At 37.4% G+C, this 23,526-nt stretch overlaps 1 protein-coding gene across 3 annotated transcripts in view; it reads right to left on the minus strand.

Annotated features, from left to right (window-relative positions):
• dlgap2a (discs, large (Drosophila) homolog-associated protein 2a) overlaps positions 1-23,526 on the minus strand; it is a 961,527-nt gene that overhangs the window by 696,372 nt on the left and 241,629 nt on the right. For 2 of the 3 annotated variants that reach the window (XM_072560918.1, XM_072560915.1), the window contains exon 1: positions 14,211-14,456. The exons of the other annotated variant lie outside the window; for it this stretch is intronic. The gene's annotated coding sequence lies outside the window, so the exon portion shown is untranslated. Of the gene's footprint in view, positions 1-14,210; positions 14,457-23,526 lie in introns of those variants that run through there. 3 annotated transcript variants of the gene reach the window in all.

The raw sequence follows: 23,526 nt of genomic DNA on the forward strand, positions 1-23,526 counted from the left end.
AGGTTTCCAACCTTCTGATTTCTGCCTCCACTTTTGCCTAAATAGCACTGGGTGAGCCTTGTAGAATCTCAGATTGCTTCCTGGTCAACATGCAATTTGGCCTTGATTCCTTTGACAGTTCCCAGAAATCCTGAAAATGTTCCAGGTATTTAATTAGCCCCATCAGGCTTGGGCCCAAGGCTTTTACTACAGTGGTAACTGAACCAGCTGCTTTTCATAAGACATTAGAATCAAAGTTGTACCCATAATTTGTAGGGGTTCCCTATTATAGGTTCTTAGCCTAGCCGAGGTCTTGCAAAAAACTTAAGGATTAGAATCCAGAATGAATATTTTTAAAGGCCGGTTTTGCAATCACTGAAATGGTCCGCCAGGATCAACCTCCATTAAAACCAGGTGACCGTTTAACCAGATGGATTGGTTCTGATTTGAATGTTGCTGAGCAGTTTAACTGTTCCAAAACAAGTAGAGCTTCCAGGGCATGTACCCTCCTGGATACTGGCCTATGAGTTCTCCGTTTAGGTCTAGTAGGACTCCTTTGCTGTCTTCAGGTCACATACCAGCAGCAATTATAATGGCTTGCAGGCCCAGATCCTGAAGAAAGTTTTAACTGCTTGGCTTTATTTTGGGGTTTTGCTGTGGGCTGACCTAAAGGCCCTCTGATCAAGATATGTTCTGAGAGAGACTATGCAATTGCCTTCACTGAAGTGGTGTTCCACAAGTTTAGTCGGACTGGGTGACCACTTTCATCAGAATACCTTGCATGTGCACACCCACGTGCTCTTCTTGCCACATTTTCCAATGATAAAGCCATTTGTAGTGCTTGTTTGAAGTCCTGTTGGGTTCTGCTAATAGGTGCTTTTACATGGTTATATCCTACATTAATCCCACATACCAAACAGTTTCTCCTCTCATTAAGAGTTAAACCAAAGTCACATGTCTCTGCCAGTAATCTTCACCTAGTCAGAAATCCCAATACAGATTCCCCTGGTTCTCGATTTGTCGAGTAAAAACAATAGCTTATGAGAATTAGAAAAGGCTTGAAGTTACAATATTTCTTAACTAAATCTGTCAACCTTTGAAAGGTTTTAGTAACTGGTGCCTCAGGGAAAGTCAGACTCCTAATAACCAAAATAAAAAACCTGCAGGTCCACAAGCTGGCAAGAAAATTACGCGATGCTTTTTATTTGTCCCAATGTCATTTGCTCAGAAAAAATAATACATTCTTTCCACACAATGGGCCCAGTCCTCAACAATAGGTCCAAATAAGTAAAGCTTCCTAAATAATGACATGATGTAAGTAATGCTTCCACGACCTCAAAGAGACTGTTGCAAACAAGTATCTTCAGGACATGCTTCACTGTTGCTGCCACTGAAATAATTCCATACAGGCTGCTATCCTGTCACCATGTCACCTTTTATTTACATGAAGAAAGTCCTTGACACTGATACAGCCCCGTCAAAGCCAGCTCTCAGAGGGAACAGAATGTCCAAAGGTCTATTTATATCAGTCAGTCAGGGCTCTGGATTGGACTAGATTAACAGTTTCAATCAGGGAACTCATATTCTATGATATCCATTTGGCTGACTTCATTACAATCGTTACATCTCTCACAAGGTAAAACCACCTCTCAGTTTCTACCCTGTCAAGTCACTGAGAGTTTTGTGTGTTTCAATAAGGTCATCCCTCATTCTTCTAAACTCCAATGATTACAGTCCCAACTTACTCAACCTCTTCTCAAAAAAAAGCTCTCATAACCTAATGAACATACTCTGGATTGGCTCTAGTGCCTGTATATTGTTCCTGAGATGAGGGGAGCAAAATAATTAATTGTATTTCAGGAATGGTCTAATTAATGCCTTGCAGAGTTTTAGCAAGAGTTCCCTATTTTATACAACCCATTGCCTTCCTGGTCACCTGCTGAATGCATATGATAACATTTCTGATTTATTCACAAGGACTCCCAAATTCCTCTATGGTATAGTTTTCTGCAGTTGTTCTTCTTTTAAATAGTATTCAGCTCCATTATTCTTCCTGATCAAGTGCATAACCTTACATTTTTCCACATTATATTCATTTGACAAGTTTTGGTCTCTCTCCCTCTGCAACCTCTGTCATCCTTACCACTTGCCTTTGCATTCATTTTTGTGTCATCTGACAACCTGGCTAAAGTGCATTTACTTTCTTCAACTACATTATTATATATTGTGAATAACTGTGCCCCCCAGCACTGATCCCTATGGAACTCCACTAGTTATATATTGTCATCATGAAAACACTCGCATTTTCTCAACAATTGGCATTTTATTAGCAAGCCACACTCTCTCCATGATAATGCACTACCCCCAATATGATGGGCTATCGTATTAAGTGGCCTAAAGTGGGTTCCCTTGCCAAGTGCCTTCTTGAAATTCAAATATGATACATCCACTACTCCTTCTTTATCAATCTTGCTTGTTACATCCTGAAAGGTTTTTACTAAATTTGTCAAGCATGATTCCCTTTGCCTGAAGCCATGCTGACTCTATTTAATCATACTGTGTGTCTCTGAATATAGGTAGTTCTTCTATAGCGTAATGGTTGCATTCTTATGTAAGCCCGCATTATCAAATTGCACTTTAGAAATAGTGCTTAAGGTGTTGGCAATGTAATCGCATCACAGCCAACACATGTTTTATGCTTTTAAAAAGAATGTCCCCAATTCATCAATTGCAAGAGAATTCACGTTAACAAAATACATGTTATAGCAGAATAACCTATACAGTGCTATTATACCCTTTGTAATATGACAATAATATATACTTGCTCAATAACAGATGTTCAACTACCTGACCTACTGCTACCATTTTTGTTCCTTTCCTTTTTAAACAAAGTGTTACATTGGCAGTTTTCCAATCCTCTGGTACTTTTCCATAATCTAAGAATTCTTGGAAGATTACTACAATTCCACCCACTATCTTTGTAACTACTTTTAATTTCTATTAGGTCCAGAGGACCTGATAATAGCTCCATTAAATTAACTGGCTCACTTTCCTCTAATGACAGTTATTAATTTCCACTCCCATTTTTGCCAAAACAAAACTACTGTCAATCCAGCCAAGTCAAGCAAATATTTCACCTCTCATATATGATGCAAGAAATACTATGGAACATGTTATCTCCCAAAACTTGGTGCCTACCTCTTTCAAAAGGCCAACATTGAGAAATAGATCAAACACTCCAGCTCAATCTTCTACAAACTGCAGCAGTGTTTAACAACAAAGACCTCTTGCAAGACAACAATGGTGATAGTATACAAATCAGTTGTCATCACCACACTACTATACTTAAGTGTGACCTAGACATTGCATCAGCAACATATAGGAGCACCAAGAAAACTCTGCTAGTAAAGCCTCCACACCATCTTTCAGGCTCAATGGCAGGGCCATGCAGATGTTCTTGCCCTTCTTAAGGCCAGGTTAATGACATTTAGACAAAACTCCTGTAAAATAGATTACACTGGACTGGACACTGTCCAGTTGGCTGAAAAGTGTCTCCTCACCATGACATGTTTTCTCAATTCTTAAATGTCCAGTATTTCATGGGAGGAAGAAAATGTTACAAGGACAGTACAAAACTCTTGACAGCACAACAGTGATGACATTAATGACTGAGAGGAACTTGCCATGAATCATTCAAAATGGCAAAAACTTGTCCACCAAGGTTCATCATATTTTATAAGTCCAAGTGTCCTATTGGTGAGACAGAATGGCAACTGAGAAACAAAGGAAAGGAAACAAACCCTGCAGTCATAATCCCTTGGAATGCCCCCAAGTTCCCAATGATTAGTAGGTCATAAAATAAGTAGGTTTAGTCACGTGATTACCTATCTCGTCGTTTCATGAGAAACTCATAGTTCTCAGTAAACATCATTCTCAAATGCAGCCAACGACCTCGTTTGGAGTGCCCCAAGGATTTATCCTTGGATTGCTCCTATTTCTCATCTGCATGCTCTGCTTGATGACAGGATACAGAACTACAATATTAATAACACTTAGTTCCATCTCACCAGTACCCTTCTCATGAATTGCATCTCAGGACTGTCTGCTTGATTCCTTAGTGCTCACTCACTTAGTAATTACTCAGATGCTCACATTAAGCCTGCCCGGCCTTTCATTTCATTGGTTTTCTCCCTTAGCTAGAGGTAATGGGTACACTCTACTCCTGTCTTGACTTGCATTTTTGCACTAATGTAAAGCCAGAAACTTTATCATGGTAGTGAGCAGTATCCATACCATTTTGTTATATGGCTATGTCAATCTCACCATATGCAAGCAGTGTACACGGTGACATACTGTATATGCTTCAACTAAATGGCCATTTCTCAAAGTCGAAGGGAAATAGTCTTCAGTCAAGTGATAGGAGACACCCTTCAGTCAGTAGGTCCTAACCTGGTAAGTCAAGATCAGCCTCTTAAAAACTTTCAGGGTATTGGGCAGAGGTGTTCAACTGCTCCAGGCAATTAGGTTCAGGATTTCCACTTCATATGGGGTGAGGAGCCAAATGTCGAACATCCCACCACTCATCTTGGCATTTTCAGCCCTCGAGTGGGCCATTTCCTCGTAAATGAGAAAAAGGGAAGGATTGAATAGCATCAAAGTGGGTGGCATAGCTGTAGTGCTAGTGCAGATGGGGTGAATGGTGATGAAGTTTCCTGGATAAATGAGTAGATTTTTATTGGATTTGACAGGGTAGATGCAGAGAGCTTGTTTCCCCCTATGGGAGAGTTTAAGACTGAAGGGCATTATCTCAGCATAAAGGGTCACACATTTACAACTGAAATAAAAAGGAATTTCTACTCACAGAGGGTAGTGAATCTTTGGAATTCATGAGAGCAGGAGGCTGTAGAGGTTGGACCATTAAGTATAATCAAGGCTGAAACACACAGATTTTAAATCAGTTAGGAAATCAAGAGTTGTGGGGAAAAGGCAGGAAAATGGAGTTGAGGATCATCAGATCAGCCTTGATCTCATTGAATGGCAGAGCAGATTTGAGGGGTTGAATGGCTTACTTCTGCTTCTACATCCTATGGTCTTATGAGTTGGCAATGTTGAGCAATGCAGTGTAAGTGCTTTGAGAGAACTGGGTGAGCAGGATTTAGGGCAGATGATGCATGCAATAGTGAGAGCAGTAGTGCATCAGTCGGTGCAAACACAGTAATAGAGTGAGAGGTATTGGAGAAAAGATGGTGCTCTCACCCTGGCAAAATGCAAAAGATCATTGACATTTTTCCTGAACAGCTAGGCATTCTCCAAAAGGGTGTTGTGGCATCCTCTGCCAGTCCTGAGTGAAAAGGACATTTCTTCTTCTGTACTACCCCATCCACAGTACCTACAGGTCCCTGTTCCCAAATGGCATCAATTTTCTCTTTCCTGCCATGTCCAGGACAAATGTCACAAACTGTTCAAGTAGCTCTGGACAAACAGTGCTTGACCGGGTGCACAACAGCCTTTCAAAGACAGCATCAGAAACAGGAATCCCAGGATATCCCGGCAGTGTATCCACGCAGTACTTCCAGCTATGGCAAGTGGGAGGATCAGACTAAGCCTAGATGTTTTGAGCATCATAGGAATATGTTGGAGTTAATGAGGTGAGTTTGGGATGATAGCCTGCGAAAAATTGCAAGATCTTGCAGAGAGAAATCCTCCACAAAACATGAAGAAAATGACACACTGCTAAAAGATGGCAACATTCAGACTCATGATTCTTCAAGATATAGATGATTATTGTTCCTCCAACATGACCACACTGGGCTCTTAACTAAAAGATTGGAGTTCAAATTCAAATTGATTGACATTTTACACTTACAATATATATATAATTTATTTATACACATGTGACTTCAAAATTCTTCTTCAGAGTTTAAAGATAGCCTTACTGCTTCTGTATGCACAAAACAATTATTGTATAATGTGTCCAAGTACATCAGGTATGTTGCTCTAATAGTTATGTTACTAGCCTAGACTAGACTAGTAATCCAGAGTCCTCAACCAGTATTCCAAAGAGTGCTGCTACAGATCCTGACAAGGTAATCTGATGATTTGGATCTAGTGAAAAAAAAATCTATCAGTAAAAACTGGTGTCAATTAAAGCAACTAGGAAATTATAAGATTGTCATTAAAAAATGGAATGATTCAGTCAAGGCTCAATTCTAATTCTAGTTCTGGGTGAATCAAATTATCCTCTGAAGTAGCTTGGTGAGCCATTCAGTTGTATAAAACAATTAGGAAAAATATCAAGAGCAAGAAATTAAATTGATCCTGAAGAAATATGATAGAATTTTGATAGAAAGCAAGAGGAGAAGCAATAAGCTGAAGGGTAAAATTCGAAAAAAGGCACATTAAGAGAGACCCAGATGTGCGTGGACAAATTATTGAAGGTAGCCAGACAAGTTTTAAAATGACAGATAGAGTACAAAAGCAAGAAAGATATGATGAACCTTCTGTAGAACGTTGATTCAGCCAGCACGGTTTATTGCATTCAGTTCTGTATACCCTGTTTAAAAGGAGTGTGTGAACACCATGCAGAGATATTCATGAGAATGATTCTAATAAGGTGGATAGATTAGAGAAGCTGTGGTTATTAATTAGCAGAAGGTTAAGGAGTAGTAAGGACACAGAAGAAAGTTTTTGGTGTTGAGCAACAAATGATCCAGTGGAATTCTGAAGGAAACAGTGAGCAGACTGGACCAGCAGCAGCTGTTTATCATGGATTATCATAGAATTCCTATAGAATGGAAGCAGGCCATTCAGCTCATCGAGTCCACACTGCCCCTCTGAAGAGCATCCCACACACTGCCCCTTTGAACAGCACGCCTTAAAGAACCAAGGCAAGAAAAATCTACTTGACCATTTCCTCACCTATCATAGTCAAAGTTCAAACACAGCATGACCTGGAAAACATTCAGGACTGGCCATTAAAATCGCAAAGAACACTCTCACAACACGTATCTGCCAATGATCATCGCCAGGAAAATAAAGCCAAACTACTTTCCCTGAAATTCACCACCACTGGCATACTGTGCACCACTGGTCGAATCAATTATCCAAATGCAGTGGTTTTTAGAACAGATTCGATAATATGTGGAGAATAGATCAACTCATGACTCCCCAGAGACCCTGCTACAAAAATACACAAGTCAGGAGTAAGATGTAATATTTTCCTCTTGTTTGGAGAACTGGGGTGCAATACGCTCAAAGTGTTCAAAGCTTCTATGAAAATGTTCACATAACTGTCACTTTGTCCACTAATCTAAACATCCACCCAGGCCTGGATCATTTCTATCTAATAGCAATGGGGCAGCATCTTCACCATATGTACTGCAGAATTCAAAAAAACTCCACATATTCATATCCATTTACAAGGGCAAACTGGCATAAAATTGTAATAAATATGAAACAAAACTTAACCGTTTTCACAAATCTTTGATTTTAAAACTCAAGGATAGACAACACCAATAAATACAAATTTTAAAATTGCCAACACGAGCATTGAGCAATAATTAATGATGCTCACTATTTTAAAAATAATAAAATAGAATAGCTACTTCAGTCATGGAGGAGGTGAGCAAATGCATGGCAGAAAAAGTATAATGTGGATAAATGTGAGCTTATCTACTTTGGCAGCAAACCCAGGAAGGTAGATTACCTGAATGGCAATAGATCGGGAAAGGGAAGGTGAAACAAGGCCTGGGTGTCCATATACATCAATTACTGAAAGTAACCATGCAGGTGGAACAGATGTTGAAGAAGGCAAATTGAATTTTGGCCTTCATAGCAAGTGTTCAAGAAAGCATTGACAATGAATTGACTTAATCTAATTTATACTTGCTACGATTGTACAGGGCCTTGGAGAGAACATACTTGGAGTATCGGGTATAGTTTTGATCTCCAAATCTAAGGCAGGATGTTCTGGCTGTGGAGGGAGTTCAAAGGTTTACCAGCCTGACTCCTGGGATGGCAGGACTGACCATGAAGACAGATTGAATTGGTTATCACTATATTCGCTGAAGTTTAAAAGAATGAGGAGGCATCTCACAGAAAACTATGAAACTCTAAGATGACCAGACAAGCATGTTCTCGATAACTGAGGAGTACAGAGCTCGAGGTCACAGTCTAAGGATATGGAGAAAGCCATTTAGGATGGAGATGAATAGAAATTGCTTCACCCAAAGAGTGATGACATTATGGAATTTTCTGCACAGAAATCAATTGATGCTGAAACATTGAATGTTTCCAAGCAGGAAAATTTCTTCGATGAAGACATTTTTTTTAAGAGTTGCAGAGATCAAAGTGTATGGGGAGAAAGTGGGCACAGGTACTGAATCGGATAATCAATAATAATCATATAGAATGGCAGAGCAGGCTTGAAAGGCCAAATCGCCTACTCCTACTCCTAATTCTATGTTTCTATGTTTCTAGTTAAATACAGAAATCTAAAGATTGATCCCAAGATGTGCTGCTCTATTGATAATTCCGAGAACAGGTAAATTCGCTGTGTACCACAATGTTGACATATGTGGAATAGCTTGAAGTTGCTATAATTATACAAAGAATGTTAAGTGTTTAGTTTAAGTACCCTTTCATAATAATTGGTAATTATTGACAGTTAATCACTGAAAATGAATGGACATTCATGCATTTAGGTTTTAATTATTATTAGAGATTTGGCTTGTTATAAACTTTTCCTATCTGCTACTTCTTCCATTTCCTGATCTATTCTTCCATAGAAGTTTTCTTTGTATCTGTTTTGACATTGAATTTACCTAATCTAACTTAAACATCCTGTTTAGTCCTTGAGGTTATTTATTTCATTATCGTTCAATCTGATTAAGGAAAGTTGGTATGACTTTTCCTGTTCACTCAGATATCTGCATTTCCAGCAATGTGCCACACAGAAAGAAAAATAAAACTAATGTGCAAGGAATGTCTAACAGCAGATACAATTTTCACAAATGCAGTGTCCACAGCTGTCCAGTTGATATTAGCAATTTTTATTAAACTATACCAACAGCTTGTTTCTGCCAACAATAAAAAGCAGAACCTTGCCAATAGGTTCCCACTGTCAAAAGCAATGCCATTAAATTATTAGAACTCCATATTGTACATTCTAAAAACGTTCTGTAATATCACTCACACTCTTCAACAGACATCATAAGCTGAAAAAAAAAATCGCCTGCATTCAGCTCGGTCTCTGTATTTTTGATGATTAAACCTACTCAAATGGTAGCATCACTCTTGTATACTACCACCCTCAATCAGGAGGGCTCCTGAAAAATCATACATCATCTCATCCATGATACATTTCAACTCACCCACCCATCTGACATAGGAAACTTGTCCAAAATATTACATATTTTGACACAGTATCAAACATTGTATAACCAAGAGACAATATTTATTTCCTAGCAATTCAATAACATATGATGATTTTGATCGGTAAATGAATAGGACCTTTTAGTATGATGAAGCCATTCAGTCTTCTTTGCCAGTGCTGCACTTAGGCTATTCTTTGAGTTCATTTTACATGAATTACAATTTCTTACTTTCACTAACATCCAGTACCTTTACGAACATTAATATCAATCATCAGTTATGAAAAATATTCTACATTTTAACTATTTTAGAATGAAAATTTAAAAATCTGCTTTGGATTTACTAGTTCTTTAGATAAGCTGACTTTTGTTAAAATTTACCTGCTAGCACCTCAGTCAATTTTTTTTCATCTTCTCAGTTTGAGGGCACGGTGGCACAGTGGTTAGCACTGCTGCCTCACAGCGCCAGCGACCCAGGTTCAATTCCCAACTCAGGTGACTGACTGTGTGGAGTTTGCACATTCTCCCCGTGTCTGCGTGGGTTTCCGCCGGGTGCGCCGGTTTCCTCTCACAGTCCGAGGATGTGCAGATCAGGTGAATTGGCCATGCTAAATTGCCCGTAGGTAAATGTAGGGGAATGGGTGGGTTGCGCTTCGGCGGGTCGGTGTGGACTTGTTGGGCCAAAGGGCCTGTTTCCACACTGTAAGTAATCTAAACCTAATTACACAAGAGGATTTTTCACAACTCAGAACATAGACTGATCAACACCATACCTAGACTAGACAACTACTGAGAATTGAAGAGTCCTGCAATGCTACAAAGATGAAGGATGATAACTCTATGGAATGTGAAACTTATGCCTTAACTATATTACTTGTAAATGATTATATTCTACATCACATACAGCTTTCTTTTTTATTCCAAAAGTGTTTTAAATTCTAAAGACTACCAGCTACTGTTAGAGTGTCTAATGTCTCTTCAGCATCAATGTTGTGTTGCAATAGATGAACAGGAAATGCATTTCTATTACATATAAACTCCCTTTCCTGCCTTTTCCTACACAGATCTCAGAATTGCTGACAGTTTTTCTTTCCACAATTGATCTAGAAAATTTTAAAGGCAAACATACTAGCCAAAGTTAAGATTTCAACTCATGACATCTAATTTGTGACCATAACACCCCAGAACTATTAGAATTCTAAATCTTCCTCCATTTAAAATTTGCAGTGGAAAAACTGTCAATTTTGATCAAATTTCCATTGATTTAATAGCCTTAGAGTTATTCATAGTATGCAATGCACACAAAGAAAAGAATATTCTATTAATTATGCAGAGAAAATGCGACAGAGAGTACTCATATCACAAATTTGTCGATTATGCAAGCAGAGGATTTTAAAAATTAAATTAGTCCCTGGAATGATAACAAGATTTGTTTATTGTTAAACAATGACAGAAAATAGATATCTTCAAATAGCAGTCTGTCCATCTCTTCTCACAGAAGGTATTTTTTGGCTTACTAGTTGCAGTTTGGACCCAATTTAATTATGCACTCCGACACATGTATTGTTGATTGCTTTACTTGAAGGACCAACTATTAAACTAAATAGCTTACCTCTGTCAGAATAAAATAAATAGCCTAACTATACTATGAAAGTGATGCAGTTTGCTGGTTATTTTGCAAGTACAAATCATCTTTTTAACAAAATAAATACTGCTAATGACAGTGTTGAAAGTCATACATTTTCGTTTGCATTTTCAAGCATTGCCCAGTAACGTAAATTGGAAAAGAATGCAAGAAATTTAAGCATAATTCGTTGGTTTCACCATGGCAACCATAGCGTGGAGGGTGTGATGCAATTTCAAGAAACAGAAACATATAATGTAACCAGAGGACCAGAGAGGCGTAGTAGTGAAAATAAAAAATAATTTCTCTCATTATGTAACTATGTACTAAATTAGTTGCGTTTTTAATCAATGCATGATTATTAAACTATTAAAGAGGCATGCACCTTTATCTGCACACAAGCTAATTTTCAATTGTGTTTATCTATTTTAAAACAGATTACAGATTTTCTACAGGTAACACTATCTTAATACAGGGATATAACCTGTTTACAAAGGATAAACATGAAGCGCAAGAGGAAGAATGTTTACATAGATTAGCCAAATAATTTAGCAAACTTTAATTAGAGTGTGGATGTTAGTAGCTTTTGCTGTTTAATTAACAATATGACCAATTTTAGAAATTATGGAACAAGTTAAGGGTCTTTCAACATCACCTTTTCAACATGTTGAGTAAATTTTACACGATTTTGGAGTTGCTTCATAGTTTATTTAATCTCTTCAGGCAGTTGCTTAACAACAAGTAACACTTCTGTGAAGAGTAATCGATAGGATTTCTCCTCAGCCTCAAAGGAAATCAGGTTAAATGCTGCAGGATATTGATCCATCTATCCAGTCCTAACCAGTTGCATTCACAGATATTTTTGTAGGCCTTGTAGGATTTATAACATAATTTTGTGAGCAATATGTACTCATGTACATCAGTATCTTAGTTACAAAATAAATTGTAGATGGACCATGTTAAACCTGTAAGACTAAACCTCATAGCAACCCTGGAGAGAAAACTAAATAAGTATAATCTTTAGTCTTCCATAGTCATAGCCAGTCCCGGTAACTAAAGTTTCGTTATATGGATTAATCTCTAGATCAACACTCTCAGTATTTTGGGATATTATAGTGGCTCTTTAAACCAATGAAAGAATCAATCAACCCAGTCAGCTACTTTTCTGTTGGACCTTGCTAGTTTGTTAGAAGTACAAACACAACATTTAAAATATTAATAGTATAGACAGGAAGTTTAGGCTGAAATTCTAGCAGAATAACAATAAGAGCAATAGTCACTAGGGGATGTTGCCACAAATCAATAATATCCTTTAACAATGTGTGAGATGCTGGATCATTTACAAAATCTGCAACATAATCATTTGTTTTCAAGCATATGGAAACATGAACAATTTTAAATTTTCAAAATAAAGTTACAGTTCATATCTTGATTCACAAAGGCATGTGTTAAACAGAGGCCTGAAAAATTAAAATAAACTTTCAGGTCTCATGTCTTTGATCCTTTTATTTTTGAAATCCACTTGCCATTTATTGGTTTGAAATAGCATTTGTTACTGTAGGGGTTATATTTGATGAAACCTACCTTCATTATCTGCATTCTATTCACTATTTCTATAGCATTTATTATTCTGAAATGTCATAAAGGTCACTAAGTAAAAGTACAGCATTAACAGGATTTAAAGTTCCACTTTAAGGGAATAATTTTAACTTCAAATAGGATTTAAAATGCTGCAGGCATGAAAGCAAAGTGGTAGCTTGCAGAATGTGTTTGTATTCAAACTAATATCAATATTTTCTCCATGCAGCCTCTGTTCTTGTAATAATTTCTAAAACAGGAATAAACATATGATTACTGATAAAAATATTGGTTAAATTACACAAAATTTATTCTTTTCAACTACCAATTGGTAAACATGTTGCTACTAGTAGGCCAAGTGCAACGCTTGGGCAAAATGAAAGACAGTTTCCAGTTCTTCTATCCTTTCCCTGTTTTAAAATAAATACACATAATTATTTGATCAGTGGAGAAACAAACATTCTGAAATGTATTGCAGACATTTTGAAAAACTTAAGAAAATGTACCATCTTTCTGTGATCAAGCTCTAAATTATTGTTTTGTTTTGTCTCAATAATGGATTTAAGATCGACCCTGTCTAATGTGCTATGGGTTGTGGTGTTTTTTTCTTGCCTCATCTCACCCAGTAAGATGTGCACTTACTCCTCTACCCCTACATCAGTACAGTTAACTTTCAAACTATTGTTTCAACCTTGTCCTATCCATTGAACCCATTATGGTGGGTGTTGGTTGAGCTGTAAATACCTTGGGTCATCAACCAATATGATCTCAATAAGTTTTACAGGAATTTCAGCCAGAACAAATAGCTCAAAAGCACCACAGATTTGTTTTTGACACACAGTTGAGCAGGTATAGATTTGACAAATTAAACAGATATTATCATCTATTATTAATATTGCAAATAAAATGAATAGGTAACCACTCCTGAGACACTATAGCAAGGCAAGAATGGGCATGAGTTAATGAAAATAGTGCCTCAATCCTTAGCATGAATTCTGCTTCATTTCAAAAGTTCAAATCTTAAACACTGTAAACATTGTATTCTTAATACCACTAACTTCTCCTTTAAGGTACAGAGATTTAAGTTTAATTGATGCCTTTTTTGAATTTTCTTTTTAGTTTTTTTTTTCTAATGACAACTCCGTAGTGAATATGCAGAATATTGTTTCTGTTTCTGGAAAATAGCATTTGCTTGAGTATAACAGTAGTATTATATTTGGCTCATTAAGAAAACAAGCAGCAAAAATAACAAGGAAATTTCTCATTAGAATTGCCGTCAAATAAAAGATCATACACTTAATAGTGATCATGTAGTTAATAAACCCACTGGATAAAGGACTTTCTCTGCCAGAGATTCAGCCATGTCTGCCATTACCCTGTGCTTGGATACTGAACCACAGCTGTTACTAGCAACCATGGACCACATTGTGTTGTAACATATCGGAATGATGAATAAGTACAATTCTGAAGAATGATTTCTATCAGTGGCATGACAGCCTACCTCAACATTTTAAAGAATGAAGCCCTTTTTAAGCCTGTAACAAGAAAATTTCAGTTCATAAATGCAATCCTGTCACAATTATTTTGCAAAGGAACCTGATTGCAAAATAAATCTACTGTAAGCAAAGTAGGAACTGAAACAGTTGCCTCTGACTTACCTTTAAAGCCTATGTAATGTACTCCAGTAAGTCCTAATATTTAGGCTATTCTTGCTGACACACAGTAACGTGAAGCATATTCAGCAGAAAAGGATTTTTTTAAAAAGGATCAGGTCAGTGATCAAATAGCACATTTATTCCATCCTCTTGTGCACTGTACTTTGGCCAGATTGCTATTCGGGCTGCAAAAAAACCCACTATACTGCAGCAGTGTGGTTAGCAGAGGATGGCAATGCATTTTCCATATGCAAGGTACAAAGGAAAACCTGGATCTGAACTCCTTCCGTCATGGATTCTGTGTTGTGCAATATTGTTGATACAGATCTCTTACCCTAGCAATAATAACTGACTGACGATGCAATTATTAAATCCAAAATATTAATATGGCATGAAATTTTAAAATATTCTATGTTCTCTGGTACGAAATGTGGTAAATATCAATTTGTAAATGATCCTCATGAAGATTTCAACCATTTATTGTGGTGACATCATTCTTTTTGCTTGCCATATATAGAGAACTTCCTCCTCAGTACCATCACCATTGACGACAAACAGCTTTATCACATTGAATGTATTCAGTGGGCAGGATGGCTGATGAGGTCTCATCAATCAGCAGTAGCTGCTGAAGTAAAATCATAAATCCTGCATGATCATCTAAATGTATTCAAATCAAAAAGACTCCCATAAGCTGGTGCTGAGGAGTGAATGGATTCCCATCAAACAAATATGCAAAGGATAAACAAACCCAATGGGTAATTACTGAAATCCTGTACAAAAGGTTAAAAACATTGACAATTGTCATGCAACATGAGAATAGCGTGTATAAAGAGTACCTTGCAAATAATTTGAATATATGCAAAATATTCTGAGACACAATGGAAAACTATGACTAAATGATTATTTTGCTCAATGTCAAAAACAAAATTAGGTTCCATACACATTTTTTAAAAATTAAATGCATCATTGTAAAGGCATTTCTCAAAATAACCCATAAGATTACAGCTTTGGGAAGACGTAATCCTGAATTTCAGTTCTTGTTTCATATATTTCTAAAAAGCTACTTAACCCCTTAGAATACTTCTGGTCATTATAATTATATGAACTAATTACTCACAAGCTGCTGTATCACCACCATGGAAGCCACTTTGGTCCAACACTTTCTTTCATGTACTGATGAATGGTTTTGGTTCAACTGAATGAATGGCTAGAGATTATCCTTAAAATTAACAGAAAATGTGGAAGGCACCAAATACAACATGCTTCCCTCATGCTCCAGAATAACTCCAAATACAATTAGCTCAAGTTGAAAGAGGCCCCTGAAACTGAAAATCTGAAACATCAAGAGCAATTAATACTTTCTTTTAAAGAAAAGAGAAACCACAGAAAGTTATGGATTTGACCAGTGTAATCATTTCCATTTTAAAGTTGTAGTTAATTGGAAGCCTACTTTGGTCTTTGTTAGTTGCTGTAGTAACTTGGGTTGAAAATCATAAATAGTTCCACCATCTCACTTTTAAAAATAATTAACACACAGTACTTCATCTTCTAATGGGAACCCATGTTCACCTGCATACCCTAAGCACTGTCAAAATGAAGGGGCTATACTACTCACTGCTTCATTAACCTATCCTCCTCAGTGAGACTTAACAACCTCTTTGCAAAAAACATTCCGCATCTATCCTAGATGTTTGGTGTATTTGGTTTTAAATGTTAACTGAGGCACGGTCTATACTCTGAAATAACTAAGAAAAAACTCCAAGGTGTTATTCCAATAAGAGTGTGAAGGTGTTTCCTGTGTTCAGAACAATACTAACTTCTCAACAATGTCACTAAACAAAGTAATTTATCTCATTGGTGGTTGTGAACTTTTTCTGCGGGAAAGGTAGCTGTGGTGTTCACTATACTTCAGAAGTAATTCAGTGGACATGCTGAATTTGTGAAGTGTAATAAAGTTGATCCTTTCTTTTCCAAGAGTTCACTTCTCAACATGACATTAAGAAAAGGTGTCAACTGGATTGTAACCTTACCGATGCTAATTTTTATGATACAGTTTTCCTTCAGATAGGCTTACATCGGTTATTCAAAAACCCCACCTAGCAAAAGCAAAGAATTTATTTGACTCTTTTCACTCTGCCCTTTAGAAATACACTTTCTCAGGCATTTAACTGACCATCGCTGCATGTTCAACATCAATCTTGAATCACCTTTAATATCTTCTTGTACTAAACCTGTCATTACAAGGTAAAGGTTCAGTCTTTGGTAACCTTTTATTGAGCCTTTACTTCCATTCTTCTGGACAAGGATCCTTTGTTACCATGATGTCAGTACTTAAGGATTTCAAGCCGCAAAATACAAAGCAAATACAAAATTTTGAATTTTCTAATTGTAAATGAGACCTCCATAAATAATTGGTGTATTATTTCAAAGAAAACCCAGCAATATATGCTTGCAGTTTCATATTGTTTGACAAGAAGTAAGATCCAGCTGCAAAAAAACGATACTACAGTTCAGTTTTTGTCAAGATTGCTTATGGTGACCCCTGATATCAAAGAAATGACTGCAAAATCTAAGCAATAGTATCAGATGGCATTCTCATAGCCCATAATATATTTGCTTTACTCAGTAAAGTCATGTGTTCGAGTTAATAGAAAGTATACTGTACACTAAGACTGCTGTTGGTCCCCTTAAATTCGGTTTTTGGAACATGGTGCGGAAATGTTTACCACGCAAGTGTGAAACAGGATCCAAGTTTGTTTTTGAATTAGAAATTCACCTGTTCTATTATTGTATGGGTTCTGTATCCATTAAACAGAGTATTTTTAATGCAGTCAGATGGCATCACAACATGTGATATTGGGTATAAAGGGTACCTATCTCACCTTCAGCAGCAGTAAATATAACAGCTTGCAGTTACTGTATAATTGTTTTACAAAATAGGTAAAGACCAAACCTAGTATATTGGTACACTTGCTATCTTATAGCAGTATTAAAAGTATGTATTGCTAATACACATCAAGTCAAAAAGGACACAATCTTCATCATAAATGTTACAAGGGCTAACAAAAAGGAAAATATTACACTGTTTTTACACGGAAACATCACCATCATCTACCAGTGGGAAACTGATTAAAGTTATGATTTCCCAGTGGGTGAGTTCTTGATTGGCATGGGGAATATTCACATTAGGATGGAGGGTTAATCAGAGAGCTCCAGTTTTAAGACAGCACCTCACTGGACCATAAGGTAAATACTTAGGACAGCATCTCTACAAGAAGGTCTAAGGTTTCTTCTCAGGAAACCTTCTAAGATTTCAGAACCTCAACAAATTTTTTTTATGAACTTTAATGAAAGAACAGAAGAAACAGCCTGGATACCAGTTGATTGCAGCTGCTTTTTCGCTTCCAGACATTTAATTTACCCCCATCTGTCACATTGGAAAACTTGAAAATTGCTTCCTAACACTCAGCATGTGCCATGCTCTTAATAAGGCTAATTGTGGAGACCCTAGCATCAAACCAAACCTACCCCCTCCCAAAGTCCAGTGTTGAGAAGGGCCTCATGCAGCTGACATACTGTCTAGTCTCCAATCCCAACCAGAAGGTTCTCTAAAAATTCAGCCCATATAGTTCACAGTTGATACAAGAAATCTTTGTATCTGAATATTACTAAAACAGGCTTCCTCGCTCATTTTGCATTTTGACTTTTCTTACCGACTGAAACATTATGTTTTTTGTCCATCACTTCAACTATATAATAGAATGCAAATGGTTAGATGAATTGATGCAATGGACAAGGATATTCAATAGCATCTCATTTGTTACACCTATGATTGTTTAACTTTGTATTAGGCAACATATAGGCTGATTGTCGATTCCTCTGCATTTGCCATAAGAGGATGAACATCCATGATTGGCTTCAAAAATCCTCTATTACAAAGATGTGAAGCTGTATCAATATGTAGGTGAATTATGAGGGTAAATTCCCACATGGATGTTACAATCACAATTGTATACAGCAGTGGATTCAAATACAGCAGTGGATTCAAAACTCACAGATATCTCCATGGATACACAGTGTCAAATTTCTCAAGTCCAGCCCTAATTATTCATTCATGGAGAGTTCCTAGAAAACTACTGGCAGTGACAAAATTTAAATGAATGTGGGCCACTTAAAAAGGTAAATAGGTGGGGCCAATGATAGAAAGAGACAATATGATCACTTCATGAAACCTAAGGCAAAGCAAATTATGGAGGCTGGAACCAGAGGCCACAACTAAGAAATAGCACGGGCAGTATCAAGAGACCTGCTTACAACCATTTGAAATAAGTAGACTCCCCCAGGAGGCCAGTGCAATGAAGCATGTCTAGTTTGGCACACCACACCTCTACTCTCAGAAAATAGTAATGCAGCTAACCTTGGATTGCAACAGACAAGATTACAAAGAATATTGGCACAACTTGGAACAAATGATTTTATTGGCAACTTGCTTAAAATACTGTATTAATTTGCAGCACTCTAAGATGTAAATTTCCCAGGTATATGTTCTCAAGATATTTCCTGACAAGCAATTCTAGATTTACTTTACTGACCCACAGAAACATTCTACACTCACACACTTGCACCTTTTATTTTGTTCTCTATATGCACAAGCTCCAGGAGAGAATTCACGTCACAAATCAACAAATACTGTGGCATCCTCAGGCTTAGATTGCTTGAAACATAAAATTACTTTTAACAACACAACCACATACTGACATGTCAGGTGGCATGGACACATTCCTATCAATATGTCTTCATGTAATGGGACTAGATTCATTTAGAATACCTGGTCGGCATGGACAAGTTGGACTCAAGGGAGTGCTTCCACGCTGTACAACTCTATGAGTCTATGTAAACCAAACAGCAGCAGTGATTTGACTTTGGGCTGAAGGATATCTGAAATACTTATTTGATGCATTTTTTGTCAGCATATTAGATGATATTGCATATTATCCATATAATAGCCTGGAAGGAGGTGGAAGCAAAACATTTTGAGATGAAATAGCCATCGCTATCACTACAACATGTTGATGGCTGATTGCCTTGCAGGAGATAGTGTAAGCTCTGCCCAATGCTTACATGCAGACCTCCTGCCAGGTAGGTGTGCCAGAGCCTGCAGCTGTACTTAGTAGCATAATGGAACATATAGGGAGATTAGCTCAGGTGCCAGCTGCTCCCTTTGGCATCCCTTTTTCATTTCACACCATTTCAACCATGAAGAACTATAATTGGAGCATTTCAAAACCAACCTGTTATTAATTTCAATTTGATTTATTGACCACCATAAGAATCTATTTAAATACCTCATTGCTACCTGAATTATTATGAAAAGGTGTATCATAAAAACAGCTCTTTTAAAATATTCCTTATTTTCCAGCTCTTCCTATTTTGTGGAAGTCTGTAATTGTTTCAACTACCATTTGTTTTTATGGTAAATTACAGATCAGTTTACAATTTCATGTCCCTCAGAGACATTGTTAGAAAGAAGAAATAAAAGCACTAGAAATTAAAAATTCTTTTTAAAAGGTATTAAATATAAACTGTAATCTGGTAGATTAAATAACTAGGGGCTCTCGGTTCTATACAAGATGGATGATCAGAACACTGCATGCTTCTATCCTATTTGGACAAAACAAAATCTTGCAAGACTACAATTAATTGCACTGTAATATCTAAAAACTTTTTAGTCGAGATACTTTAGATTGACTTAAAGACATTTGATTCAGAAAGGAGAAGGAGAATAAATAAAATCTACTTAACATATTTGGAGGAAGGGATTGAGTGCATGGCTACTAAATTTGGTGATGCCACACAAATGTAGGTAAGTTGTTAAGTTGAGAAGGAGAACATAAAAAGTCTTGAGAACATAAATAGGTTGAGTGAATGCATGAAATTTGGCAATCTGTGTGTAATGTCAACTTTTGTAAATATGAAGTTATCCACCTCGGCAGAAAGGAAAGTGGAATATTTAAATAGAAACAAATAGCATAACTTGGAGGTGCTGAGTGATCTGGGTATCCTGGTACATAAATTGCAAAAGGTGCAGGAAGTGATTGGGAAGATAAATTGAATAACTCCAGAGAATAATGGACCAATTAGCTTAACAGGGTTGATCAGAAAGATAATGTAACCTTACCGAAGCAATGGAAACAGACTTTCTTTTGCATAGCACTTTTCATATCCAGCAACATCTCAGAGATGTACAGCCCTGAAGCCACGTTTGAAGTGTAGTCAAAGGGTAATACAGGAAACACAGCAGCCCATTGTGCTCTAAGCAAAGTTTTGAAGTAATGGTCAATTGATATGCTTTTTTGTGATGCTGATTTAGGATAAATATTGGCCAGGACACCTAATGTTCCTGCTCTTCTTCAAATATGTTTCACACAATGTCTCATTGAAGAAACTGGCATTAGAAAGGTGGGGGAGGGGTGATATTGGCAGCATTGGTGAGAGTGGGGGTAGGGAATGTTTGGCAATAAGAACAAGGTTATTGCTATTGGTTGGCATTCCCAACTCCCCACCCCTAAACTCAACCTCCCTCATCACACTAAACCCCCCAGAGTAGCTCACAGAGAGTCTACATGGGTTTATTTTTCATGGTCCCACATTCCAGCAGGATTGTCCAGAGCTGGGTTGATTCCAATGGCAGTAAAATGAAACTCTTAAAGGAGCAATTAATTGTCTAATTAAGGTCTAAATTGGCAGCCAAGTGAGAAAGCACCTGAAATTAAAAGGGGCTGCTTACACTCATATCTGATTAGATATTCTCTCTATCCAAGCATGTCACTCAAGAGGGCAGTCTATTCAGATCAGATCTGGATTAGAAGCTTTGGCTTTGTATACCACCTATAACTCTAAAACTACCTGTATGAGATAATAAACTTTCAATTTAAAAATTTCAGTCATTTTCTATATATGTTTTGCATGAATACACTTACATTTCTTTTATTAATTTGTATCCAAATTAGAACACAGAAAACTAAAATGGTTCACTTCAAGGAGGAAATCCTCTCATGATTGTATCATTATTCAAGTAAGAAAAAGGTTCTAAATGTTGAAAAAAATTAATTAATTTACATAGCATAGCCTGAGGTACAATCAACTTTGAAAAAGGATATTTAATGGATGGTGAATGCTCGATTATTGTTTTCACTGAAATGGCAGTTGATCCACTTCCTCCCACATTACACCATTCCAAATATATTTTTCAACTCCACTGTTGCTACAGGGGATTGTCAGTCATAGTAACTATTGCTGCAGAGCTGTTTACTGAAGAAGGAAACATTATTAATAAGTACAGAAGGATCTTGTATTTGTATAGCAACTTTCATGGCATCAAGATGGCCAAAAAATATTTTTAGACAACCAAGTGCTGGTCTTCAAGCACATCACTATGGTAATAAAGGAACATAGCAGTCAATTTTTACACAAACCCCCCATAAAGAGCAATTAGACAATGACCAGATAACCTGTTTTAGGTATCAAAGGTTGAGAGATAATCATTGGCTGAGACAGTAAATTCCCCAATTCTGCTTCAACTGATACAAGAGGATTTATTCCATCTAACAATCCCATCTCAGAATTGCACCGAAGTCTCAGTCCAGACTTTGTGCCCGAATCTTTGAAATGGGACTCTCTCCATGCCCATCTTGACCCAAAGGCAAGAATGCTATCCTGAATTCTACAGCTAACAACAGTTTTCAAAATATTTTGTTATGTTTTGAGTTTTGGTCCTCATAAATATTGACCGTGAAACCTTCTGAAACAACACGTTTATTCAACGATTGTGGGAGAATTTGAATCATAGAATCTTCGCAGAATCCCTACAGTGTGGAAACAGGGCCTTCGGCCCAAGTCCACACTGACTCTCTGAAGAGTAACCCACCCAAACCCATTTCCCATTATCTACATTTACCCCTGATTAACGCACCTAAGCTACACATCACTGAACACTATGGCCAATTTAGCATGGCCAATTCACCTAACCCGCACATCTTTGGATTGTGGGAGGAAACTGGAATACCCAAAGGGATCCCATGCAGACACAGGGAGAATGTGCAAATTCCACACAGATAATTGCCAAGGCTGGAATCGAACACAGGTACCTGGCACTGTGAGGCAGTAGTGCTAACCACTGAGCCACCATACCGCCCCAATTTGGGGATAATTACATTGGTAAATAAGTCATTTTAGCCATGGTCAGCTGACATCCATGTCTGACAACATGAGAGAAAGCATGAGTAAGACAGCAATAAATACAGAACACATGCATAAACATGACAAAGTGTTCATTAGAATCACCCAACTTTGCATTGAAATGTTAGCACCCAGCTCCTCCTCTGACACACAGCAACCAGAAAAAAAATGAACAAAATCTCTTCCACCTGGATGTTTGCTGCTGAATGAAATCATATACCACATAGAGTCAATATTTCAAACTTCCAATTTGCCATGTTATGTAACAATATGCTTGGTATTCCAGTCAAAACATGAAACTTACTTCACCAAAGAACAAGTGGTAATTGGATATGCTAACTGACACTCTATTAAATTTAGGGTGTAGGTTTGATATCTAGACGTTCCATTACCTGGCTAGGTAACATCATCAGCGGCAGCCTCCAAGTGAAGCAAAGCTGTTGTCTCCTGCTTTCTATTTATATGTTTGTCCTGGATGGGGTTCCTGGGGTTTGTGGTGATATCATTTCCTGCTCATTTTCTGACAAACTTAAAAGACCCAGTACAACCCATGGACAAAACCAACGTCATCTACAAAATTCCATGCAAGGACTGCCACAAACACTACGTAGGACAAACAGGAAGAAAGTTAGCCACCAGGATACATGAACACCAGCTAGCCACTAAAAGACACGACCCTCTCCCCCTCCTAGCCCTACACACGGATGAAAAAAAACCCACCAATTTGACTGGGACAACACATCTATCCTGGGACAGGCTAAGTAAAGACATGCCAGAGAATTCCTAGAGGCCTGGCATTCCAACCACAATGCCATAAACAAACACATAGATCTAGATACCCCTCAGAAAACGAACAGGAAATGACATCACCACAAACCCCAGGAACCCCATCCAGGACAAACATATAAATAGAAAGCAGGAGACAACAGCTTTGCTTCACTTGGAGGTCGCCACTGATGATGTTACCTAGCCAGGTAATGAAACGTCTGGATGTCAAACCTACAGCTCAGCGAGCAAACCTACACTCTAAACCTCAACCTGAGCTACAAACCTTTACAAACATTGCACTCTATTAAATGTT

Source organism: Chiloscyllium punctatum, chromosome 3 (genome assembly GCF_047496795.1).
Source record: "Chiloscyllium punctatum isolate Juve2018m chromosome 3, sChiPun1.3, whole genome shotgun sequence".
In the NCBI taxonomy this organism is placed as follows: Eukaryota; Metazoa; Chordata; class Chondrichthyes; order Orectolobiformes; family Hemiscylliidae; genus Chiloscyllium; species Chiloscyllium punctatum.